This window comes from Gorilla gorilla, chromosome 9 (assembly GCF_029281585.2).
Source record: "Gorilla gorilla gorilla isolate KB3781 chromosome 9, NHGRI_mGorGor1-v2.1_pri, whole genome shotgun sequence".
Taxonomy (NCBI): Eukaryota; Metazoa; Chordata; class Mammalia; order Primates; family Hominidae; genus Gorilla; species Gorilla gorilla.
The window spans coordinates 103226754-103254243 of record NC_073233.2 but is presented as its reverse complement, the minus strand read 5'-3'; positions in this window follow the sequence as shown (position 1 = coordinate 103254243).

Genomic DNA, 27490 nt, shown 5'->3' with positions numbered 1-27490 from the left:
TCTGAAACTGAAAGGGGGTTGGAAACCATCTGGCAGGATACGAAAGAGAAAGCCCGTGGCGAGCAGCCACCGGAGCCTTGCTTTCCTGGGCTGGCCTTCCTAAGCTCCCCACAAGCAAAGACTTGTTTACTGCTAAGCTCTCAGGGAGTCTAAGAAGGGGTTTACGTGAGTGTGTGTGTGTGTGTGTGTGTGTTCTACAACCTAAAGAGAAACTGCACATAGGGGAAGCATGTGAGGTAAAGAGGTCAGAGAAAAGATGCAAAGAGAACAAGCAAGAGAGCCGGTTGGGGCAGGTCTCCAGAGCTGCTATTATTTTTTTCTGGTTGATTATCACAGTGCTTGAAAATGAAGAATAACTTCAGAGCTTGGTGGGGAGGAGGGGCCTGGCTTCTTGGAAGCCTTATTAACACCAGGCAAACAAGACTGTAATTAATCATCGGGGTGAACTTGAGCCACTAGGATGAACGCTAACCCGTTAACCGGCTCTGCCTGGTATTTTTATTTCAGCAAGATCTGAAACTTTAAGGATGTTCTTCTGAACACGATTCCCACCACCACTGCCCTTGGTAACTCAAATGAAGCTTCTGGAGTGAAGCCTTGCAACTGTATTGTCATGTTTTCAACTTTATAATTTTATTCCAGTGACTTCTAGATCTTAACTTTGACTTATCCACCGTGGTAAAGACAAACTGAAAGAATTCGAAACATCAGACAACTTAGATTATGATTTTTATGTATACCAGAATAAGCATTATTTTTTTTTCTTCCTACTGCTATAGCTTTCTTCTTATTGGGCTAGGGTTAATAGAAACAATTCTTATGAAAAGGAAATCTATTATTTTAAAATATATGCGATTTCAGACATTGTCTGAGATGAAGGTTACCTTCATGCTATCTGTGAAGAAAAGTTTGCTAAGTAAATGAGGACAATAAACAAAATCTCAGCCCAAATTTTTTACCTTACTTGAAGAAACATATTGTAAGAACCATAGCAGCGTCCATTTACATGTAAACATTTTTATACTAATTACAAATTATTGTCATCTTTCCTTAAAAGCTGACCCTCAAAGAACCTCTAGTTGGTAACGTGCTTCTAGCTTCATTTTCATCACCCTACGTATTGGAAATTCATGAAAATGCTTTTCTTCACAAGTATTCCCCCAAAGCTAATTTGAATTAATGATGTTGGTGTAGTTAGAGTTTGTTTATGGTCTGGTACTGCTAAATTCATGATTGACTATATTACCTGAAAAAAATGGGGTTCATTTGCCTGGCAAGTAACAACTCTCCACGAGAACACAGGTTTTTTCTCAATAAGCATTTTATTATTTGTCACAAATAAGAAGAGCACTGGTGTGTTCTCCAAGGCAGTGTCTCCCTGAGGGAAAGTGACAGGAGGGTTTTATGGGGCAATGGAGAGTAGAGAGGAAGTGTCAGCGCATGTAGAGGAAGGGTCCCACCAGTGGTGCAGATGCAATGAGTCATCACACCAGCACATAGATCACATGTTATGGTAATGACGCTATAGCTCCCCTGGGGGTTGGGGGGGAGTGGACTCTAGCATAGTAATGAGGAAAGTTCACTCAGGTTCATTTATAATTTGCCAGGGTCTGTCAGGAGCTGGTGTCAACCAACTGAGTGACCACATTCCACATAGGGCTTGGGACCAAACAGGCTTCAGGACAAGAGGCTGTAAAACAGGCTGATTGCTCAAGTTGATTAAATTCCTATAGTCCCTGGAGATCCTCCCTGTCTGCTTACAGATAGATGGATGGGTGAATCTTCAATAGAGTCCACCGGACTTATGTCTTTATTTCCTTCAAACATGGGCCTCTGGGTCTCAGGGGACTCCCTGGGAAGTAGAAAGGATGTCCATTCCTCTCAAGAAGTCTTCACTGGCAGGGCGTGGTGGCTCACACCTGTAATCACAGCACTTCAGGAGGCCCAGGTGGGCAAATTACTTGAGGCCAGGAATTTGAGACCAGCCTGGCCAACATGGTGAAATCCTGTCTCTACTAAAAATACAAAAATTAGCCAGGCGTGGTGGCGTGCACCTCTAGTCCCAGCTACTCGGGAGGCTGAGGGAGGAGAATCGCTTGAACCTAGGTGGCAGAGGTTGCAGAGAGCCAAGATTGTGCCACTACACTCCAGCCTGGGCGACAGAGCAAGACTCCATCTCAAAAAAAAGAAAAAGTCTTCACCGTCCAAGACACACTTCCACCTATCACTGAAGACCATAGCTCACCAGCTTCGGGCCTGCTTCAGGGTCCTGAGCTGCCTCCTGTTCATCCTGCCACTTGTGCCTACCTTGGCTGTTTGGTTGCTTGGTTTGGCAGCTTGACCATTTTCCACAGCCCTCGGTAAGTAGTGCTCCCCATTTGCTCCCACCAGCAGAGGCCTATTTCCCCTCCCCTCCCCAAGGCCAAATTGCCAGAGAGAGGGAGCAAGATTGGACAGCCCACTCACAAGCTCTCTCGGGTTTCCATATAGGTAAACTCCTACTAGCTGCTGGTCTCAGTTCTAGATAGCTGTGGACCCCAAAGGATGTAATTAATGCTATCAAAGAAGACACAGTGCTCTGCTACTTGGCTGTGAAAACTTCTCTTCCAAAGTGAAAGGTTGATGATTTCCACAATAAAAATCTCCCCATGTTCCCCATCCCATCTTTTCCCTTCAAAATATTAACATTCTTTGAATTTAGTCAACAAAGTCTACTTTTTCCTTCGACTCTTAAATTGACCCAAACATTTTCCATTAATCTAGTTCTGTCTTTAATTGAATACCTCCCCACATTTTCCAGTTTCTTTTTAAAGCATTTTTTATATTCTATTTACAATACCAGAACATAAAAAATAAGTATCCATAATGAAATCACTGTTTTTGTATACAAAGTATGAAGTAAGTACAACAAAAATTATATTTGGGGGTATAAAATATGAAAGGAAGCCCCTGCCCTCACCATGACTCCAGGCAACTTCTTGGATCAGCTCCGATAAAAGTTTAGTGCCTTTCCTTCCAGACTGTTTCTGGGCTTACACAAACATGAACAAATGTTTTCAAGCCAATTATCAAAGTTTCTTTGATTTCTCTTTCCCTCTTACCACATGTTATGGGCTGAATTATATCCCCTTGAAACTCATATGTTGAAGTCCTAAACTCCAGTTACCTCAGAATATTATGACATTTGACAATAAGGTCTTAAAGAGGTACTTAAGTTACAATGAGGTCATTAGATTGGGCCCTAATCCAATATGATATGTGTCTTTATAAGAAGGATGAGAAAGAGGAAATCTGAACACGGACATGCGCACTCATAGCAGGAAGACCATGCAAAGACACCAGAGTAAGATGGCCATCTAGAAGCCAAGGAGACAGGCCTTAGAAGAGACCAACCCTGCCAACACCTTGATCTTAGAATTCCAGTTTCCAGAAATGTGACAAAATAAATTTCTGTTGTTTAAGCCACCCCATCTGTGGTACTTTGTTATGGCAGCTCTAGCTGACTAATATACAAACCACCAGGAAATTCTAGTGCCTATTCCTCCAACACCACCTTAAATCCATTCCATTTACTTCTTTCCATCTTCACTACCATACTCAATCCAAGCCATCATTTCTCACTGGTTGACAGTGAAAACCCCCACACCAACCAGTCTCTTCACTGTCGATTGCAAGCAAACAATAGATACCAACTCCAGTAAGCAGAAAAAGGATTATTGGAAATCTATTGAGGAGTTCACAGAATTGATGAGAAAGCACTAAAACTAGCCTCAGAGATAGGCAAGTAGATCAGGTTACTCCTGTTTTTAAACCTTCCAATGGCTTCCCATCACCCTTAGAATATAGTTCTAACCACATGCCCTGGGATGCCAGATGCCCTGTGGCAGATCTCCGGAGATGGAAACCCATCACCAGAGAGTCAAACAGAATCAATATAAAAGTTAAGCTCATCATGCCTTTGTTGTCATCGATGCCGACAGAGCCCAAGAACTGAAATGCCCTTCACACATGCCTCTTCATGTGCGTGGAGGTTCAGATGTCTGCATGTGGGCCCTGCTGCTTCTGAATGACTTAGTTAAAAGCATTTTAAAGCTCCAACTTAATTAGCTAATTTAAATCCTGTTCAGTTTATCGTCTGTGTACAATGTTCTCTGCACAGGTCCAGAAACTAATGACCATCTTCAACATAATCACTAACATTTGCATAGTGGTTCACAGTTTACAAAGTGCTTTCACTTACTTTAAACCCTCGGATTCTCAAAATGCTCCTGTGAATAGGTAGGATAGGCATTATTACCTCATTTTAACAGGTGAGAAAACTCAGACTCAGAGGTCAAATGCACTTTTCAAGCACACCAGGGATAAGGAAGGGGGAAGCTTGGATTAAAACCTACCACTTTTAAACTCTAAATGTCACTTATAATCACCTAATTCACCAGGCATTTTAAATAATCAAGGTTTTGCTGGCGGAAGTGAGGGGGTAAAACAAACAAAGGCCACGGGATCCTAATTCAGAAGCAGGTAGGGGGTAAGATGAAGACAGCTGGGTTTTGCCATGGACATGGGAATATCCAGCTCCTAGGTATATGCCCCGCCAGGTTCTAGGGCCTAGAGCAAACTATACACTGAGCACTGCACCCCCTCTACTAATAGCCAGTCATACATACCACCATGGAAATGGTGAGAGGAGTAAATGAAAATGGAAATCAGGAACCACCTAAAAGAGGAAAATTAAGGAAAAGGAGGCCAGCCCACAAGGTGAGGCAAGCGGCACTGGTAATTGTTTAAAAGCTGATGTTTATGAAACTTTTATCTGCCCGGCTGGAACCTTACCTAAGTATCTCTCCAGCTTCCACCTAGAGACAGTCACTGCAAGTGGTCATGGAGATTAGAAGGAGAAGTTAGGAAGAGCAAGAGCGAGAAATTAGGAAGAGCAAGAGCAAGAAATTAGGCAGACCTGGGGCTATCCCCTTGATTACCAAGACGCCAGGGAGTTGCTGCACTAGGTACAATCTTACTGCTTGGAGAATTTTTTTTTTTTTTTTTGCAAATCAGAAACAAGAGAAGTCACAGCTCCTGCACCCTTTAGTCTATCAGAAAGTAAATCTCCTGGTTGAGGCACCTTCTCTTCAGTGTTGGATTTCCCCCAAGGTGACAGACCCTTGCTTCAGGGGCATGGCCTACGGCACCCCATCTGCTCTCCTGACCTAACCCTACATGCTCCCACTGCATGTGCCAGGTCTGGTCTCAGACAAGAATCCAAAGTGGCTCATGACCAAATGCAAATCACCAAGTACAATACCTCTTTGTAGTTTCTTCACACCTTTCATCCCAGAGTTTCAAAGCACAGTGCAAATGTTAACTTGTCCTCAGACACCCCAGGAGAGGCAGGTAGGTGGCACATGCTATTATCATCTCCTGTTTATAGAAACAAACCAGGCTTTGAGCCATGAACTCTCTTGCTTGACGCCTCATGGTGAATAATTGTATGTCCTGGGGACCTATATCTAGTCATTAACTATATCATGTTACGGCTGAAATACCACAAATATCAGCCCTCTCCTAACCATTTTCTTACCTTACTTTCTTCTTTCTTTCTTCCTTTGGACTCTAAGGTCTCATAGCTTTATAAGGAGATCCCCAAAATTGCCACAACCACAACCCATCTTCAGTTGCCCTTCTCTTAAAAGAAGCCAGAAGATAAATCAGCCCTTTTGCTACATGCTTACGATAAATGATCACTTGCCTAGGGAAACAGTTTTGGCTAGGTCAGTGTGTTATGTAGAGTGGAAAGTCACTCAGAGGTATCTACCCTCCCTAATGTCCCTTCCTAAGGGACTCACCATTTTTGGCTGAGAAGAGTAGCCTCTAGCTGTGACTTAAATGATGTGGCCATCTTTTGTACCACATGACTGCACCCTCACTCAAGCCACACCTGAAAATGAACCAAGGACCAAGGTGTAATTATTCCAGAGACTGGTCTGTGGATTCGTAAGAGGTCCTATTTCCAAAGTGCTATTCAAACAATGGAGTTTGATGGGAGGAAAAAAGGGAGATATTCAATCAGATGGTCAAACAGAGAAGTGGGCAGACTGGAGAGTAGTGAATAACACTAAGGGCAGAGAATGAGAGTTTGAACTTCTACTGTTGTGAGAACAAGAGTTTAAACAAGTCCTTGGAACTACTGTAGATTCTGAATGACCTTGAGGTTCTGGTGTCTGTGAGTTTTGGCCATACCTTGGTCATATTCTTTGTACATTCCTACATGCTTTATTGCTAGCCTTTGTAACATGCCCTCGTTTTTAGCCTGAGATCAGAAATATCCAACTAAGGACTTCATTTATGGTCTGTGACTTACATGCATGAACCAATATAATGTTGGGCAAGCCACTTGGTCTTTGTGCTTCAAAGCTTTCATCAGCAAAATAGGGATAATTATTTCTTAGGCCATGCCTTCAGAGTTGATTGGACCTCATAAATATATAGTTGATTTGAAGTGCGGGTTTTCCAGCCATGATAACTTCCAACTACCAAGCAATCACTGAATGTCCACCTGATTTAATTATTTAGATATTTGAAGTAATGACATTTTTTTAAAGCCCTGTCACATGGTTCTCTTAAGAATAGGATAACGTCAGTTTTGCCGATCAACCCCTAAATGTCAGACTACTAAATATACTGATCCTGATGGGCCTTTTGAAATTCTGGGATGTGACTTGTGAGATAGATTATAGAAGACATCAATTATGCTGCCCAAATGGTACAAATGTATCTCATCTAAGAGAGAGAGAAATTCAAATAGACACTGTGTGCTTAAGAGAAAAAAATGCAGCACACACAAAACATTTTTGAGAAATGAGATAGTTGACATTTTGATCAATCAACCATAACTACTAAATACCATCATCTCTGCCATTAATTACCTGCAAATGAAGAGCCAGCCCTGGCCAGGAGCAGTTCTGCAGGCATCCAGCTCTGCAGTCATGTTAGGGAAAGGGAAAGGCAGAAACTAGAGAAGATCAGGGCAAAGCCCAAAGAAACAAAAATTGCTAAGTGTGCTGAGTAGTATTTTCCTAAAGGATGATTTCCCTCTCAGCAGTTCAGCACCCCTGCTGCCTGAGGGAAAGCTGCCAGCAGGGGAGGGGCCTAGCTGTCCAATGAGCTTGTCACCTTGCCCTCTCCATACCCAGCTTGTGTCAGTGCATCCCTCAGACAGCAGCTGGGCAAAGTGGCAGCTCCTCCAGAACTTCCTTTGACTCCGGTGGCATCCATCCTGGGCTCTGGCTCCATGCTTGGCTCAGGAATAACTGCCAGGACCAACCAGCTGTGCTAAGACCCTGAAGCTGCCACTCACTCATGGAAGGGGAAGGAAAGTGAGGTCCATTCCATGTAGGTGGACGAAGATAGGGCAAGAGGAGGAACCACTGCCTTTTATGCGGGGTATGGTAGCTGAGGCATTTTACTTAGGCAAGACTTGGAGAAAGCAAGCCCAGGTGAGCCTTTGCTTCAGAAATATATAAAGTAGAGGGGAAATTCTTTTGTCCTATTTCAGCCACATCCAAGCATTTTCCTTAGAAGGAGGGCAGATCCAGGTTTTGAGTAGCCTGGATTTTATATCATTTGGGGGAGGGTCCCTCTTTTACAAAAACATACAAAATTAAGTACAGAGCTTTAAAAAAAAAAAGAAAGAAAAGCTCTGAAAGCTTAAGCTTCATTGCCTTTGTGGCAAATCTGCCTTTATTTAGAAGCAGGTTTATTTCCTGTTGCTCTGCCTCTCTCTCACTTCATTTCTCTCCCTCTGTCTCTCTTGCCATGATTTTGGGTTCATTTGCTCTAGGAGGACCTAAAACAGCACAGGTTATATAAATATTTGTCTGCGTCTTCTGGAGTGTCCTCAGCATCTGTCCCTCTGAAATGCTCCAGTAGCATAATGAAGTCGTACTGAGGTTAGGGGATGGACTCAAGGCAGAGGCCCACACTTCACTGAAAATTGCCTGTCATTCCTGCCAGGCTGGCTTTAGAACTCTGGGTCTGCATCCACTCAGCTAGCAATTCTCAGGGTCACTGTTATAAGTGGTCTTGTGTCCCCCTAAAATCATATGTTAAATTTTCTAGCTCATGGTACCTAACATTATGATTTTATTTGAAGATAGGGTCTTTATAGAGGTAATCAAGTTAAAATGAGGTCCTTAGGTTGGGCTCTAATCCAATGTGACTAGTGTCTTCATCAAAGACAAAAATTGGAGACCTACAGAGTGAACATCATGTGAACATAAAGGCAGAGATCAGGGTAATGATTCTACAGGCCAAGGAATGCCAAAGACTTGACAGCAGACCACAAGCCAAGGGAGAGGCATGGAACAGAACTTCCCTCACAGCCATCAGAAAGAGCCAGCCTTGCTGATGTTTTGATCTTGGGCTTCTAGTCCCCAAAACTGTGAGACAACAAATTTCTATTGTTCAAACCACCCATTTTGTTGTACTTTCTTACCACACCCCAGTAAGTGAATATATAATCACTTTGCATATATCTCCCCTCCACATCATTAGTCAAAAAACGAAGATCAATATAATGTCCTTCATAATACCAGCTGTAAAAGCGCAACCAAAACAGGAATGTAAAAGTGCTTCTGTCTATACCATCTATAAGGAATAACTCATAACCAGAGAGATTCTGTAAGCACTGCTGCCCCAAGAATCTCTTTCGCTTGCCTTGATTGTGCTACTAATGATTTTGTTCAAGTCATAACATGAGAGAAACGTTCAAGAGAAAATGTCAACAAATGTTTCTTTTCTTTCTTTTTTTTTTTTTCCTGAGACAGAGTTTCACTCTTGTTGCCCAGGCTGGAGTGCAATGGCGTGATCTTGGCTCACTGCAACCTCCGCCTCCCGGGTTCAAGTGATTCTCCTGCCTCAGCCTCCCAAGTAGCTGGGATTACAGACACCCGCCACCATGCCCAGCTAACTTTTGTATTTTTTTTAAGTAGAGATAGGGTTTCCATGTTGGCCAAGCTGGTCTTGAACTCCTGATCTCAAGTGATCCACCCATCTCGGCTTCCCGAAATGCTGGAATTACAGGTGTAAGCCACCACACTCGGCCATGAGTTGGGCTTTGAAGGATGAATAAGAGTTTGCCAGGCTGAGAAACAAAAAGAAGGCAGAGGGGCAAACGGCCAGTTTGAGGTATGTTGAACAAATTCACATGGCTGTAGTACCAAGGTCAGATGAGAGAGAGGCATATTAAAGAAAGGGTGGGCCAGGAGCATGTGGCAGGATGAGGGAGTAGGAGGGCAAGAGGTGACAACAGAAACTCGAATGTCAGATTCTCTCTTCTTGATCTCTCCTGTGTTCTGATGTTGATGTACATCTCTAGAAAGCCTGCCTTAGGTATAAGTCAGAACCCAGGAAAGGTCCTTGACAAAGTTCTGCGGTTTTCCTTAGTTTGGACGTATCTATAATGAAAAGACATTTGAGCAAGTAGTGAGAAGAGGGAAAGGAGCAGAGGAAGGCAGAGGACATGGCCCTTTGTTGTTCCCTTTGCATCTGACCCCTACTAAGTGCTGAGTGTTTGATTTTGACTTTGTAACTTGTTCCAGCAGATTCTCTTCTACTCTGCTTCAGATCCTCAGATAACCAGAGACCCTGACACTGGATCCAAGGTACCTGTAGAGATCTCTCCTTGCTTTCACCCCTTAACCTAGTCAAATTAATTCAGCCATTTATTTAGTAAACACTCTGGGCACTGTGCTAGGCACCCGGTGCACAACCAAAGCATCCAGGGGCAAATGTCACCTTTTCCTCCCAAGGCCAGTGTAGGGGTTGTGGCCCAGTAGGCAAGGAACACAGAACCACGAGCCAAGGGAACTGGTTTTGAGGCCTGGCTCTGCCAACTTTTAAGCTGTGTGAACTTAAGCTCATCACTCAACATCTCCAATCTTTGGCTTCCTCGAGTTTAAAATTAGGTTTGTGACACATTCCTCTGTTAAAAGGGTAGAATGAAACAATGAATGTGAAAATACTTTGTCATCTGGGAAACCCTCAACAAATCTTATTTGTTACTGTGACCAGACCAGTTAGGTGAGTAGGAGCCAATTTGTATTCATCAGAACCTCTCTCTGTGGGAAGTAATAGGAAGCCAAGCCAAGCTGGTCAGAGGAACAAAGACGTTTATTGATTCCTTTACCTGGGAAGAGCCTGGAGAAGCTCAGTCAAAGGAAAGTGATGGGATCTAAGGCTTCAGGCAGCTGGGACCTGGCGCTCCCTTTGACTGCCTTTTGTGTCTTCTTGCCTTTGCTTCTCCTTAAATCATGGCCTCCTTCTCTTGGCCCAAGAACCCCTTTTTCTTTGTGGTGGGGAGCATGGGCTCTGGCAACTCAAGCCTGGTGGGCCCCTGTGAGAGTGCAGGGTAAGGAGGATAGTCTGTTATCAGCAGGAGTGGGAGAAGCTCATGGGCAGATGGGCAACAGAGCCACGCATGTGGTTTTACAGCAACGAATGAGACAGACATGGATGAGACCCCTTCTCTTCTGTCATGGAGGGGGACAGAAAAATAAGCAATGAAAACAAGCCAGAAACAACACAATGACTATCAACTAATAAAAAAGTACAAAAGATTTGGCAGGTCCATGCAATGGAACAGTATTTGGCAATAAAAAATGAGACTGATTCATGCTACATTATGAACATCAAAAATTTGCTAAGTGACAGGAGCCAGTCACAAAAGACCACATATTATATAGTTCTATGTTTACAAAAGATCTAGAATAGGTAAATCAATAGAGGGAGAAAGTGGATTAGCAGTTTCCAGCAGCTAGATGTTAAAACAAAGAGTGAAGGATGGGGAAATGGGACACTCTTTCTGTTAATGGGTATAAGGTTTCTTTTTGGGTGATGAAAATGATGGCTGTGCAACTCTATAAATATGCCAAAATTTTTTGACTCTTATTATTTATTCTATTTTATTAGTATTATTTTGGGGGGCAGGGTCTCACTCTGTCACCCAGGCTGAAGTACAGTGGTATAATCACGTCTCACTGCAGCCTCAACCTCCCAGGCTCAAGCAATCCTCCCACCTCAGCCTCCCAAGTATCTGGGACTATAGGCATGTGCCACTATGCCCAATTAATTTTTTAGTTTTGTGTAGAGATGTAGTCTCACTCTGTTGCCCAGGCTGATCTCAAACTCCTGGCCTCAAGCAATTCTTCTGCCTCAGCCTCCCAAAGTGCTGGAATTACAGGCGTGAGCGACCCTGCCCAGGCCAACTTGCATAGTTTAAATACATGAATGTTATGGTATGTAAAGTATATCTCAATAAAGCTGTTTTAAGAAAAACAAAAAGAAGCGCTGTGTAGAAAATGTAAATAGGGTGATGAAATGGGAAGTAACTTAATAGTCACCCTAGCCTAAATGGAGACGTTACAAAGACTGCTCTAAAGAGGTGACATAAAAACTGAGGGCTGCGTGGTGGGAACGAGCCTGTCCTGCAGGAATCTGGAAAAATATTATTCTAGGGAGAGGGGACAGATAGTCAAAGGCTCTGAAGCAGAAACAAGATAAGTATATTCAAGGAATCTCTAGATAGGTTGATGACGCAGGTAGGGGAAGATGATTTGACTTTGTAAACACCAGTGGGAGGGGTGGATTTTATTCCAAGTGCAGAAGAAAGTCCCTGGAGGATTTTAGCAGGGGAGCATCATGATCTCAATTATGTTTTCAAAAGATCATTCTGGCTGCTATGGGAAGAACAGATTGTGGGAGGCTGGTATTAAATTTTCTTTGGCTGATTAAGGGCAAAGTATTGAAAAAGAAGAAAAAGTAAATAGGATTGAATCTCTGCCTTAAAAGAGCTAACAGAGTGGTAGAGGAAATGGTATATATAGACACACACAAATCTCAGAATAAATGGATTGTAGAAACCACACAGAGAGAGGGTAGGAAGGGTTATGGGGACTCAAATGAAGATACAACGTTAACTGGCAACGAAAGAAGCTTGTCAGCAAAGAAAATGTCTAAGTGGAGTGTAAAAGATGAGCAGAAAAAGAAAGGGGGGTGGTCTCCTGGCAGCCAAAATCGCGTCTTACGGTATGGCAGTGATAAGGTGCAGGGAGTATTAAGAAACAATATGCTCTCCAGTTAATCTACAGAGTAAAAGGCAAAATAAGAAAGTGATGAGGGACAATGCTAATAATAATCACATTTAATAAAAACTTACTATGTGCCAGGCACTGTTTTAACACAAAGCATAAGTGAAAACATTTAATTCTCAAATCAGGAATGTGAGGTAGCTGCTATTATCATTCTGCCCCCATCAGTCAAGGCCCCAGTAGGAAGAAATGGTGCATTCACTTTAGAACAATTCAATGGATGTTTATTTTTAAAAGCCTATTTACAAAGCGTGGGCAGAAAGTTGGGGAACCACAATGGAAAGTGCAGGAACCCATGGCTAGCAACCACAGAGCACTCAATAAATGATGGTGTGGTTCATATAGGTTGGCCTCTGTATTAGTCAGGGTTCCCTACAGGGACAGAACTAATAGGAGAGAGAGAGAGAGAGAGAGAGAGATAAATATATATAAGTATATATTATATATTAATATATATTTATATATATAATGTAAAAAATATATATATAAATATATATATACATAAAATAAGCAATAAAAACAAGCCAGAAACAACACAATGACTATCAACTAATAAAAAAGTATGAAATATTTGGCATATACATATATATGGGAGTTTATTAAGTATTAACTTACACAATCACAAGGTCCCACAATGAGCTGTCTGCAAGCTTGGGGAGCAAGGAGAGCCAGTCCGATTCTCAAAGCTGAAGAACCTGGAGTCTGAAGTTTGAGGGCAGGAAGCATCCAGCATGGGAGAAATATACAGTCTTGGAGGCTAGGCCAGTCTCACCTTTTCACATTTTTCTGCCTGTTCATATTCTCTGGCAGCTGATTAGATTGTGCACACCAGATTAAAGGTGGGTCTGCCTTCCCCAGCCCACTGACTCAAATGTTAATCTCCTTTGGCAACACCCTCACAGACACACTCAGTATCAAGACTTTGCATCCTTTAATCCAATCAAGTTGCCACTCAGTATTAACCATCACCACCTCCAAGGATGGAAACCCTAAGATAAGAATGCAAAGGTAGATACTTAGTTACTGTCTCAGTCCATTTGTGCTACTATAACAAAATGCCTCACTCTGGGTAATTAAGAACAGAAATGTATTTTCTCACAGCTCTGGAGGGAAGTCCAAGATCAAAGTGCTACCAGGTTCAGTGTCTGCTGAGAGCTCCAGACTATCCTTCCCAAGATGGTGCCTTGAATGTGGTCTTCTCACATCGTGGGAGGAAAGGAAGGACAAAAGGGATGGAAGGTTGTGTCCTCACATCACAGAAGAGCAGCAGAGATCAAACCCACTCCTTCAAGCCCTTTTACAAGGGCCCTAATTCTATCCATGAGGATTCCACCCTCATGACTTAGTCACCTCTTAAAGGCCCCACTTCTTACTACTATATCATTGGCCATTAAGCTTTAACACACATTTTGGGGGACACATTCAGACCACAAGAGGTAAATAGTCAAAGAAGACATGAAAATTCAGGTGAGAAATATGATATTAATTCAGTGCATAATGAACAAGCTTTGAAGATCTTTGATGGATTGGAGGAGAAAATAACCAGAAGCAGGAAAATCAGTAAGGAATCTTTAATTGTCTCAGTAAGAACCAGTGAGCCTGAGGTGATGGGAAGAATGGAAAGAAGTGACAAACTTAAGAGCGTTTTTTTTCCTCAAGAACAATATGAAAAATAGACTCCATTGGACATGATAGGTAATGGGATATAATGGAGAGGTTGGAATGAGGTAAGCAAAATGCCAAAGATAATATGGGAGTTTTCAGGGTGAATACTGAGAAAAGAGCATTCTTATTATTAAGGGAAATAGAAATGCAATGAAGAGGGTATGTCTGGGCTTGGGGGTGTTATACCTAAAGTGCTTTCATTTGAAGCCCCACTTACATTAACTTAAGTAGAAAGGAATAATTTATTATACAAATATAGGATTATTTCCCAAAACTTAAGTGCAGAAAGTATAGCTGAACCTCACAAGGGACCAGAATCAGGAATTGGCAGAACCAGGAAGAAGCCACATCCCTCCTTGGTGATGCTAAGTTATCCCAAGTCTCACAGTCTCACATCCTGACCTCTATTTGCTGCATTCATGCTTCTTTTCATGAACAAGCTTTCTCTGCATCGCCATGCCCATGATTGAAGATGGCCATCCCACAGTGGCAGCTTCACCTCTGAGTTTGTATCACTTCCCAGTTAAACCACAATGAACTAGTGCTTGCTACTATTCCATACCCTTAGGAGATCAGATCTAGCCAGCTACAGCCAAGGGTGCAGGATTATGTAGTTCACACCCACTCTGGGGTGGAGAAAGTTCTCAGAGGAGGTCCATGTGCTGAGGGGAAATGCCTAAGAGGTGAGGAAAAGATGAGCTCAGTTTTGGACATTGTGAGTGGGAGGTGCATGTGAAATATCTTAGTTGGATATCTATCAAGCTACAATTTCAATCCAAAATGCAAGAGCAAATTGGAAGGAGGGGAATCAAGGCTAGAGAAACAGAGGTGACAATTAAATGCAAATCTTGAAAGAGGGGGTGTACAATGAAAGAAAGGGGCCAAGGACTGAACCTTGGTGAATCCTTCCATTTCCAGAACAAAATAAGGGGTATTAGTAAAGGATGCCAGTAAAGAATACAGAAAAAGATTTGTCTAAGGGTATGAGAAAAGAAAGAGGAGAATACAGAGTCAGGGCATCAGGAAGAAAGGGGAAGAGCTGATCCACATGACCACCTGATTATTTTATCCTCCAATCCATGGAAGACCTTCAAATCCTGTTCTTTGACTACAGAGACTGTGATCTCCCGGAGGACAGGGATTGAGTCTGTCTCTCTGTGGGCTTGGTGCCCAGAGGGGAGCAAGGAGCTCAATATATATCTGTTGAATTGAATAAAGATGGTGAAGAAAGAGAAGGTTGTAAGATTTAGCTAGAATGAGATCCTTAGTAACTTTAAAGAAAGCAATTACATTGGCGTGTAAAGGAAAAAGCCAGGATAAAAGGAAGGCATGGGTGTGACCTAGTCATTCAGCCATTATGGTGATAGAAGGAAGAGAGAAATGACTTGAGGAGTAAGCAGAGTCACATGAATAGTTTGTTATATTATTATTATTGCTTCTGAATTTTGTTTTTAGAATGAGACTTGAACACATGTGAAAAAATAGTCAAGATATATGCGTTAAACATATACTCAAGAGATGAGCAATTAATAGGACAACTTTAATGGAGAAGGTAAGAGATGAGAGGAACTTTAGAAATCAGATAGAACTCTTCTCAGAGAATAAAGGAAGGCTCAAGATACAAAGAAAATTTGAGATAGAAAAAAGCAAAGATAAGGAAGCATCCCCACCTGCCTTCACTTCCCAGAGAAGGAAGAATCCTCTTGTTGGCCTGCCCGGGGCAGGCTGAAGATAATGAAGCAGTTTTGGAACTGTGGCCTGAGCAAAATGCTACGTGCAGTTATCAAGACATAGGCTATGGTATTACCCAACGGTAAGAGCCCAGCTACAGTTAGTGTGAATGTGTTAGCAGCCTCAGTTCACACAACTGCAAGACTTGCTTCAGTAAAGCTTAGCAATTTGGGAGCTGAAGCAGAGTCCAGTGGAGATCTCCAGGAGTAGAGGGATAAAAGATCCCAACGTGGTGGCAAGTACAGTGTTGAAAGAGCTTAGTCAAGGGTCAGACTGTGTAGGCAGCAAACGAGCAAGAGGCTGATGATGAGAGTGAGATAAAAGCACAAAGGGAGGAAAAATGGAAAGCTGTCTCAGAGGAGGAAGTGTCTGCTCTCAAACTCTAAGAGGACAAAGTCATGGTGAAGGTCAAGATACCAATGTGCCAAAGGGTGGCTCCCGCTCTGAGAAAGCAGTTCAAGGTCACTCACAAATGAAGAAACATTTAGCAAGCTCCTACTCACCATGCAGGCAAGGCCCACGGCTCCCAAAGGGCCGTTGCCACCTAGGCTTCTAATTGCTAGGGCAGTTGGTTCCCACAAAACCCAGTAGTAGGAAAGTAGACATTAAAGCTCATCCTAGCATGAGACGAAAAGTGGAAAGGAAATCCTTAAACAAGTTATATATACAGTGTGATCACAACTATCAGGAAAATACTTCATAGAAAGAAAGAATGAAATGGGGGAATGGGAAAAATCACTACATAACTAATGATTTTGGTTTTCAGGGGAATGCAACAATGGATGAATGGATGATTTGATGGTTTTTCTTCCTTTCTTTCCTTTTTCTTTTTCTTTTTTTCTTTTTACATTTCTGCAGCAAGGGTATTGTCATTTCAAGGAGAGCTCAAAGCTTTTGGAGTCAGGCAGACCATTTATAATCACTACCAGTTATGGACCACCCACCAAGAGCCAGGCATTGAGCTCAGTGCTTTACATATATTACTTCTAATCTTTACAACAATCCTTGTAGTAACTATTATTCTCATTTTGGATATGAAAGTGAAACTCAAAAATAATAAGGAACTTTGCCAAGTCCAAAACCCATCTGTATTCTGTCCACTTTAGCTGACAGCTACTTTGATTGTATCTCTGACTCTTACTTATTAAATGTTGGGCCTTGAGTGAAATAACCTCCCTGAGGCTCAGTTTCTTCAACTGTAAACTGGAGATTTTAAAAACAAAAATAAATAAATAAACCATAGGAAAATGAATTTGCCATCATCTCCAAATTTGTATCAGAATCACCAAGGTAAGAGGGAATTAAATCAGCTCCTAAGAGTGAACTGCAGAGAAAAAGGCTTTTCAGAGCCCTAGAAAATGAGGCTTGTTCTATAGCCTTGGTTATGCTGTTCGGCTCACCAACCAAGTGAGTCCAATGTTCGTAAACATTCTCTTTACTAGAAATACAAAGGTTAGTTTAGGCCGGGCGCGGTGGCTCACGCCTATAATCCCAGCACTTTGGGAGGCCGAGGTGGGCAGATCACGAGGTCAGGAGATCGAGACCACGGTGAAACCCCGTCTCTACTAAAAATACAAAAAATTAGCCGGGCGCGGTGCGGACGCCTGTAGTCCCAGCTACTCGGGAGGCTGAGGCAGGAGAATGGCGTGAACCCAGAAGACGGAGCTTGCAGTGAGCCAAGATCGCGCCACTGCACTCCAGCCTGGGAGACAGAGCGAGACTCCATCTCAAAAAAGAAAAAGAAAAAAAAGGTTAGTTTAGGTTTTCTATGATGATGTTGTAATCATAAGCCCAGGTATAAAAGGGCAACGGTGAGGCAAGAATTGAGATGTTTTCCCAACTCTAACAGGATAGGACACCTGACCCATGCGAGCAGCATCACTGGCAGCTGAGCGGCCCACAAGGAAATTTGGGGCAAAGGAAAAGCCCACCAAAATGGGCTGCATCTTTCACACGTGTCCGTGTGAAGAGACCACCAAACAGGCTTTGTGTGAGCAACATGGCTGTTTATTTCACCTGGGTGCAGGCGGGCTGAGTCCTAAAAGAGAGTCAGTGAAGGGAGATAGGGGTGGGGCCGTTTTATAGGATTTGGGAAGGTAATGGAAAATTACAGTCAAAGGGGGTTGTTCTCTGGTGGGCAGGGGTGGATCTCACAAAGTACATTCTCAAGGGTGGGGAGAATTACAAAGAACCTTCCTAAGGGTGGGGGAGACTACAGAGTACCTTCTTAAGGGTGGGGGAGATTACAAAGTACATTGACCAGTTAGGGTGGGGCAGGAACAAATCACAATGGTGGAATGTCATCAGTTAAGGCTGTTTTTACTTCTTTTGTGGATCTTCAGTTACTTCAGGCCATCTGGATGTATACATGCAAGTCACAGGGGATGTGATGGCCTGGCCTGGGCTCAGAGGCCTGACATTCCTGCTTTCTTATGTTAATAAGACAAATAAAACAAAATAGTGTTGAAATGTTGGAGCGGCCAAAATTTTTGGAGGGTGGTATGGAGAGAGAATGGGCGATGTTTCTCAGGGCTGCTTCGAGCGGGATTAGGGGCGGCGTGGGAACCTAGAGTGGGAGAGATTAAGCTGAAGGGAGGTCTTGTGGTAAGGGGTGATATTGTGGGGATGTTAGAAGAAACATTTGTCATATAGAATGATTGGTGATGGCCTGGATACGGTTTTGGATGAATTGAGAAGCTAAATGGAAGATACAAGGTCCGAATAAAAGGAGGAGAAAAATGGGTATTAAAGGACAAAGAATTGGGAGGACCCAGGACATCCAATTAGAGAGTGCCCAAGGGGGTTCAGCATAATTACTTGCTTGGTTGTCAAGTTTTTGGGGTCTATCCTTGAGTTTTTTTATGTTGTCATACACCAGGCCAGATTGATTTAGGTAAAAACAACACTCCTCATTTAAGAATATGCAGAGTCCTCCTTTTTCAGCAGTAAGTAAGTCAAGGCCTCAGCGGTTTTGGAGGACAACTGCAGCTAAAGAGTCAACTTGGGCCTGGAGGACTGATAAAGTTTGTGATATGTCTGTGATGCTAGCAGAGAAGTCATTAGAGAGGCTACAGAAGGTCGTGACAGAGGTTGAAATGCCTGCTATTCCAGTACCGAGAGCAATAGTGGAGGCAGAAAGTCCTAAACCGACCAGCAAGGGAATTAGTGGAATAACTCTTTTTTGTCGTGTCGGAGTCATGAGGGGAACAGGGAGCTCTTCGGTCCCATTTGCAAATTGAATTTTGGGGTTAAGGAAGACTAGTGTGCATGTGCCTGTCCAATTAGCAGGTAGACACATGTAGGTAGAGGATCCACAGAGGAAGAACAGACCTTATGCGAGGCAAAACTGGAGATGTAAAGTAAAAAGATGAGAAGGAGTGCTGAAAGGGGTGTCTTGTACCCAGACTCCTAGGGATCCAGCTAAGGCAGCAGCTGTCAGAGATTGTAATGGGGACTGATGGGGTAACTGCGTAGAGGGTGAGGTTCGATTTTCATGGTGTATGAGAAAACGTTGAGTATCTGTGAGCAACCTTTCACTGTTATTTTCGGGGCTGGGTATAAGTAAACAAGAAGAGGGCCTGGGAGGAGAGTCTGATGAGCAAGGGGAAGGTAGCCAAGGATGGAGCGAAATACAGTACCAAGTGTCTTCCTAAGCAATAATTACTGTTAATGTTTTTAAGTTTGTCAGTATTGATAGAGGGCTTGTCTGTAATATGGAGCTGGAAGGCTCCAATTATTTCAGTGATGTGTGTAGTTGGACTTCAGAGATGAAGAGTAAAGGAACATCCAGAAGGTGAAAGATTACCTAGGGGAATTCCAATGGGTCTTTGCTGAGAGACACATAAAGGAGCGGCCACAGGAATAGTAGTTTGTGTTGTGAGAGGTCCAAATATGGGGGGAGTAGAGTTAATATACGGAGAGAGGTTTTTTAAATAAGTGCGAAGGAGGGTGGCAGCTTGCTGATGTGAAATGTCTGAGGAAGTCTTGCTGGACCTGTCTAGGAAGTAAATGAGTTCTTCAGGAGGGTAAAGGTAAGGGCTGTTAAAGGAAGTTCGGAGGTGTAGGGAGACGGGAGATGTTGCCCAGTCTGTCTGTAAGGCGGGGACAGCTGTGTAGGCACTGGAAGAAAGAGAAATGCAAAGCCAGCAGTTGTTCACTAAGGAGGGATTAGAAGCGGCTAGGACAGAATGGGTAAGGTTGATAGTGTGGTGGAGATAGCTGGGGAGAGGTAGAGGGTGGTATAAGAATGGGAATGAGAATAAGAGTGAGTATAAAAGTAAAGAATAGAACTTCATCAGGGTGGAAGTATTGGAGGGTGCCTTGCCAGCAAAGATCATCTACCCACTCTAAGAGGGAATTAAGAGTGGCAGTTTGGGGATAGCACCAAGAGATATCAGCTGTGATGGCTTGAAGAAACAGTGTAAACCGGTGGTGTAAACAGGAGTAGGGCATTTATAAATAGTTGAGAATGGAGAATAGGAGTATAACCGGACAGAAGATAGTATAGATGACTAGTTTTTGGGGCTCGGCCTAAGTGGTGGGGGTGGCTTCGTAAAGCCCTGTTGCAAAAAGTAGGGTAAGGACGAAAAGACCTAATAGAATGAAGTGATGTATTAGGCTCATAAGGGTTATTACTATTCTTCAGAAATACGAGTGAGTTTAAGGGAAGTAGGGGAGAGTACTTGCGACTTCCAGGAAGAAGAGGAGAGATTAGGCTGGCTGTCCGATGGACACAGCTTTATTCTGGAATGGTGAACCCAGTGGGGAGGATCCTGCAGGTGGACGGCAGTCGGGGTACTATAGATGACTAAGTAGGGTCCTGTCCATCGAGGTTGTAGAATTTGAGGGGTCAGATTCTTAACAAGAACTGATCGTCCAGCTAGGGTGTCTTCATATGGCTGGGAATCTGGAGTAGGCAAGAGAAGATTAGCAGCCTGACGAATTTTCTGTCTAGCCTGCTGGAGGACTGGAAGATAGTCACCTAGAGGGCTGGTGTCTGGGATGAGGTTGGGGCCAAGCAAGAAAGTGCGTCCATATAAAAGTTCAAATGGACTGTACCCTGTAGCATCTCGAGGACAGGCTCTGATTCTGAGAAGAGCAAGAGGTAAAAGTACTGTCCAATCCTTTTTAAGTTGGAGGCTGAGCTTGGTGAGGTGTGCCTTTAAAAGACCATTAGTCCGTTCCACCTTTCCTGAAGATTGAGGGTGGTAAGGGATATGAAGGTTCCACTGAATACCAAGAGCCTGAGAAACTGCTTGGGTGATTTGGCTAGTAAAGGCTGGTCCGTTATCAGACTGTATAGAGGTGGGAAGGCCAAACCGAGGAATTATATCTGACAGAAGGGAAGAAATGACCGCAGTGGCCTTCTCAGACCCTGTGGGGAAGGCCTCTACCCATCCAGTGAAAGTGTCTACCCAGACTAAGAGATATTTTAGTTTTCTGACTCGAGGCATGTGAGTAAAGTCAATTTGCCAGTCCTGGGCAGGGGCAAATCCTCGAGCTTGATGTGTAGGAAAGGGAGGAGGCCTGAACAATCCCTGAGGGGTAGTAGAATAGCAGATGGAACACTGAGAAGTGATCTCCTTGAGGATAGATTTCCATGATGGAAAGGAAATGAGAGGTTCTAAGAGACGGGCTAGTGGCTTGTAACCTACATGGAAGAGGTTATGAAATGATGACAGAATAGAATGGGCCTGTAAGGCTGGAAGGAGATATTTTCCTTGGTCTTAGAACCATTTGCCTTGTGTGGGAAGAGATTGATAGGTGGAAGTTTCAGCGGGGGAGTAGGTGGGAGTGACTGAAGTGGAGAAAAACTGGCCGTGAGGGACAGAAGTTGGAGAGCTAGCTGCTTGTCTAGCTACTTTATCAGCATAAGCGTTGCCTAGAGCAATGGGATCTGACGCCTTTTGATGCCCCTTGCAGTGAATGACCCCAGCTTCCTTTGGAAGTAAAGCGGCCTTCAGCAGAGTTTTTATTAAAGAGCCATTAATGATGGAGGACCCTTGTGTAGTGAGGAAACCTCTTTCAGCCCATATGACTGCATGGTGGTGCAGAATATGAAAGGCATATTTAGAATCAGTATAGATATTGACGCGTAGTCCTTTTGCAAGAGTAAGGGCTCGAGTTAAGGCAACTAGTTTGGCTTGCTGAGAGATAGTGGAGGGAGGCAGAGCGGTAGCCTCAATGATAGATGTGGAAGATACTATAGCATAGCCTGCCTTTGCTGGTGAATGGCGATTAGGCCTGGTGGAACTGCCATCAATAAACCAAGTGTGATCAGGGTGAGAAACAGGGAAGAAGGAAATCTGGGGAAATGAGGTGAACGTCAGGTGGATCAGAGAGATGCAGTCATGAGGGTCAGGTGTGGTATCCGGAATAATGTGGGAGGCCAGATTGAAGTCCAGGCCAGGAACAATGGTAATTGTGGGACTTAAAGAGTGAGTACAGCTGAAGGAGCTGGGGAACAGAAAGTATATGTGTCAGGTATGAGGAAGAAAATAGATTTTGGAAGTTATGAGAAATGTAGAGAGTGAGTTGAGCATAGTTTGTGATTTTTAGGGCCTCTAACAGTATTAAAGCAGCGGCAGCCGCTGCACGCAGACATGAGGGCTAGGCTAAAACAGTAAGGTCAAGTTGTTTGGACCGAAAGGCTACACGGTGTGGTCCTGGCTCTTGTGTAAGAATTCTGACCACACTAACCATGCCTAGGAAGGAAAGGAGTTGTTCTTTTGTAAGGGATTGAGGTTTGGGAGATTAATTGGACACGATCAGCAGGGAGAGCACGTGTGTTTTTATGAGAATTATGCCGAGATAGGTAACAGATGGAGATGAAATTTGGGCTTGACTGAAGTAATGGGGGCTGTCTGTGAAGCCTTGCGGCAGTACAGCCCAGGTAATTTGCTGAGCCTAATGGGTGTCAGGGTCAGTCTAAGTGAAGGCAAAGAGAGGCTGGGATGAAGGGTGCAAAGGAATAGTAAAGAAAGCATGTTTGAGATGCAGAACAGAATAATGGGTAGTAGAGGGAGGTATTGAGGATAGGAGAGTATATGGGTTTGGCACCATGGGGTGGATAGGCAAAACAATTTGGTTGATAAGGCACAGATCCTGAACTAACCTGTAAGCCTTGTCTGGTTTTAGGACAGGTAAAATGGGGGAATGGTAAGGAGAGTTTATAGGCTTTAAAAGGCCATGCTGTAGCAGGCGAGTGATAACAGGCTTTAATCCTTTTAAAGTGTGCTGTGGGATGGGATCTTGACATTGAGCGGGGTAAGGGTGATTAGGTTTTAATGAGATGGTAAGGAGTGCATGATCGGTCACAAAGGAGGGAGTAGAGGTATCTTATACTTGTGGGTTAAGGTCGGGGGATATAAGAGGAGGACGCAAAGGAGGCTTTGGATTGGGAAGAAGGGCGGCAATGAGATGTAGCTGTAGTCCAGGAATAGTCAGGGAAGCAGATAATTTAGTTAAAGTGTCTCAGCCTAATAAGGGAACTGGGCAGGTGGGGATAACTAAAAGGAGTGCTTAAAAGAGTATTGTCTAAGTTGGCACCAGAGTTGGGGAGTTTTAAGAGGTTTAGAAGCCTGGCTGTCAATACCCACAACAGTTATGGAGGCAAGGGAAACAGGCCCTTGAAAAGAAGGTAATGTGGAGTGGGTAGCCTCCATATTGATTAAGAAGGGGACAGGCTTACCTTCCACTGTGAGAGTTACCCAAAGCTCGGCGTCCGTGATGGTCTACCGGGCTTCCGACGTGATCGGGCAGCATCAGTTTTCAGCCACTAAGCCGAGAAGGAGTCAGTCAGAGAGCCTTGGGCCAGAGTTCCACGGGCTCTGGGAGTGGCTGCCAGGTGAGTTGAACAGTCCAATTTCCAGTGGGGTCCCGCACAGATGGGACACAGCTTAGGAGGAATCCTGGGCTGCAGGCATTCCTTGGCCTGGTGGTCAGATTTCTGGCACTTGTAGCAAGCTCCTGGGGGAGGTTCTGGAGGAACACCTGGCCGCTGTGGTTCAGGCGTTTGGAAGTTCTTGTGTGCTGGAGATGTGGCTGGGGTTTGTCTCACAGTGGAGGCAAGGAATTGCAACTTTTTTCTATTATTGTACACCTTGAAGGTGAGGTCAATTAAATCCTGTTGTGGGGTTTGAGGGCTGGAATTTAATTTTTGGAGTTTTATTTAATGTCGGGAGCAGATTGGGTAATAAAATGTATATTGAGAATAAGATGGCCTTTTGACCTTTTAGGGTCTAGGGCTGTAAAGCATCTCAGGGTTGCTGCCGAACGAGCCATGAACTGGGCTGGGTTTTTATATTTGATGAAAAAGCCTAAACGCTGTCTGATTTGGGATAAAGAAAAAGGAGCATTAACCTTGACTATGCCTTTAGCTCCAGCCACCTTTTTAAGAATAAATTGCTGGGCAGGTGGGGGAGGGCTAGTCACAGAACGAAACTGTAAGCCAGATCAGGTGTGAGGAGGGGAGGTGATAGAACGATTATAGGGTGGAGGAGTGGAGGCTGAGGAAGTATTGGGACCTAGCTTGGGCTGGCGAGGAGGGGAGAGGTCAGATGGGTCTGTAGAAAAGGAAGATTAGAAAGACTCAGCAACGCTTGGGGTTGGGACTGAGGGGACAGGCGGGAGGGAAAGAAGGAAGATTTGGGAAGAGTTGCACTGGGCACAGAGACTAGGAAGGGACTGATGTGTAAAAGAATGCCTGGATGTCAGGCACCTCAGACCATTTGCCCATTTTACGACAAAAATTATTTAGATCATGTAGGATGGAAAAATTGAAAGTGCCGTTTTCCGGCTATTTGGAACTACTGTCGAGTTTGTATTGGGGTCAAGCAGCATTGTAGAAGAAAATAAGGCATTTAGGTTTTAGGTCAGGTGTGAGTTGAAGGGTTTTAAGTTTTTGAGAACACAGGCTAAGGGAGAAGAAGGAGGAATGGTAAGTGGAAGCTTAACCATAGTGAAGGAGGCAAGCCCAGAGAAGAGAGTAGAGACACGGAGAAGGAGTGGGGGGGTCTTTGCCCTCCAGAAAAGCAGAGAAGGGGTTGGGGCACAGAAATAAGAAGTCAGGGTGTGGAAATAAGGGATTGGGGCACAGAGATAAGAGGTTGGGGTGCGGAAATAAGCGATTGGGGGGTTCTTGCCCCCTAGGAAAGTGGGACTTGCCGCTAAGGGTGAAGGAGAAGGGGTTGAGGGGTACTTGCCCCTGCCCCAGGAAAGCAGAGAAGGGGTAGAGACAAGGAGAGAAGGGGTTGGGGTACTTGCCACTTCCCCAGAAAAGCGGGACTTGCCGCTAAGGGTGAAGGACCAAGTCAGGCATCCCTGCGTGGTCTGACACCCTTGAAATGTGGGCGTATAGAGAGGCGTCCCTGCAATGATTAAACACCAAGGGAAGGCTGCCTTCCCAGTCCGTGACCGGCACCGGAGTTTTGGGTCCACGGATAAAACGTGTCTCTTTTGTCTCTACCAGAAAATGAAAGGAATTGAAATTAAGAGAAGGGAGAGATTCAAGTGTAGCGCCAAGATTGAAAGGAGAAGGAGGTTGAGGGATAGTGAGGGAAGTTGGAGAAGAGAGTAAAAAGAGGCCGCTTACCGGATTTGAAATTGGTGAGGTGTTCCTTGGGCTGGTCGGTCTGAGGACCTGAGGTTGTAGGTGGATCTTTCTCACGGAGCAAAGAGCAGGAGGACGGGGGATTGATCTCCCAAGGGAGGTCCCCCGATCCGAGTCACCGCACCAAATTTCATGTGCGTCTGTGTGAAGAGACCACCAAACAGACTTTGTGTGAGCAACATGGCTGTTTATTTCACCTGGGTGCAGGCGGGCTGAGTCCGAAAAGAGAGTCAGTGAAGGGAGATAGGGGTGGGGCCGTTTTATAGGATTTGGGAAGGTAATGGAAAATTACAGTCAAAGGGGGTTGTTCTCTGGTGGGCAGGGGTGGATCTCACAAAGTACATTCTCAAGGGTGGGGAGAATTACAAAGAACCTTCTTAAGGGTGGGGGAGACTACAAAGTACCTTCTTAAGGGTGGGGGAGATTACAAAGTACATTGATCAGTTAGGGTGGGGCAGGAACAAATCACAATGGTGGAATGTCATCAGTTAAGGCTGTTTTTACTTCTTTTGTGGATCTTCAGTTACTTCAGGCCATCTGGATGTATACGTGCAAGTCACAGGGGATGGGATGGCCTGGCCTGGGCTCAGAGGCCTGACAGCACCTGCTCTGCCCTGCTTCACTGTGGGCGTGCAGTTTCCTATTCATGGAGAATAAATGAGAAGCTATGGTAGAAGTGTGCACAGTGATGGTGTTGGGAAGGAGATGTCCTCTCACCAATCTACAATTTACTTGAAATATTACCAATGCCTCCTTCAAAGAGTCATGTAGATTAAAAAGAGTATCTTTAAAATGCCTAGTAGAGGGCCCTGCACAAAATATGACCTAATTAAATGGTAGTTTTTATTGCTGTTTTTCAAATTTTTTATACTGAGCTTACATTACCTTTTATGAGTAAGCCAATGAATTTTCAAATTCTACATTTCAGCTGGAGTCATTATGGCTACAGAGTAGACATGAGATGGAGTAGTTACATTAAAGGAAAAATGTTCACTTTTTACTTTATACATAGAGCACATATGAATTGTTTGGTGTCATTTTTTTCTAAATAAATTTTTTCTTGGGAAAGTTCACTAGCAAGATCATCCTTAGGAGGATGAGGTGTCTCTCAGGCATTCTCTTCCAGGATGTTCCCTACAGAAACCTGGTTAAACTGAAACACAGGCAGCAGAATTAGAAACCCAAACGTAAACCACAACAGTAGGTAAAAGTGGTGCCAAGTCACAATAGCCAAGAGGCAGAAGGATGGATGAATGGACAAACAAAATGTGGTACATACGCACATGGGATATGAGTGAGCCCTAAAAAGAAAGGAAATCCTGTCACATGTTCTGCTGAGGATATTATGCTCAGTGAAAGACACCAGTCACAAAAAGGCAAATACTGTATAATTATACTTACATAAGATACCTAAAGTCATTAAATCCATAGAAACAAAAAGCAGATCGTGGTTACCAGGGGCTGGGGTGGGGAGGGGGAAAAGAAGAGTTGTTGTTTAATAGGTATAGAGTTTCAATTTTGGAAGATGTATTAGTCAGGGTTCTCCAGAGAAGCAGAACCAACAGAATATACATATATATATATATATATATATATATATATATACACACATATTATGCACAATTGGCTCATGCCATTATGGAGGCTGAGGAGTCCCATTATCTGGCATCTACAAGCTGGAGACCCAGGAAAGCCAGGGATGTATTTCTAGTCTAAGTCCAAAGGCTTGAGAAACAGGGGAGCTGATGATGGAAATCCCAGGCCAATGTCAGGAAAAGACTGATGTGCCAGCTCAAGCAAGCAGGCAGGAGGGGGACGAATCCTTTCTTCCTCCACCTTTTGCCCTATTCAGGCTCTCGATGGATTGGATGATGCCCATCCACATTGGTGAAGGAAATCCACTTTACTAAATCCACAGATTTAACATCTAATCTCATCTGGAAACACCCTCAAAGACACTCCCAGAATTAGGGTTTAATCTGGGCACCTCATGGCACATCATGGCCTAATCAAGTTGACACATAAAATTAACCATGACATAAGATGAAAATGCTCTGGAGATCTGTTTTGCAGCAATGTGAATATACTTAATGCTGCTGAACTATACTCTTGAAAGGGGCTAAGATGGTTTAAGAAAAATTAATGGACACAATTACTAATAAATCATGTCAACAGGCCTGTACATAAAAAAGGGATATTTCATTGAATATGTATAAATATAAATTTGAACCATTAAAAATAAAGTGATGTCAAGGGAAAGAAGCCACAAAACACTTAAAGGGACATTTCTGAAGCCGAAGGGAGGGGAAGTGGGGAGAGAGCTGTTGAAGCAGCAAAAGTT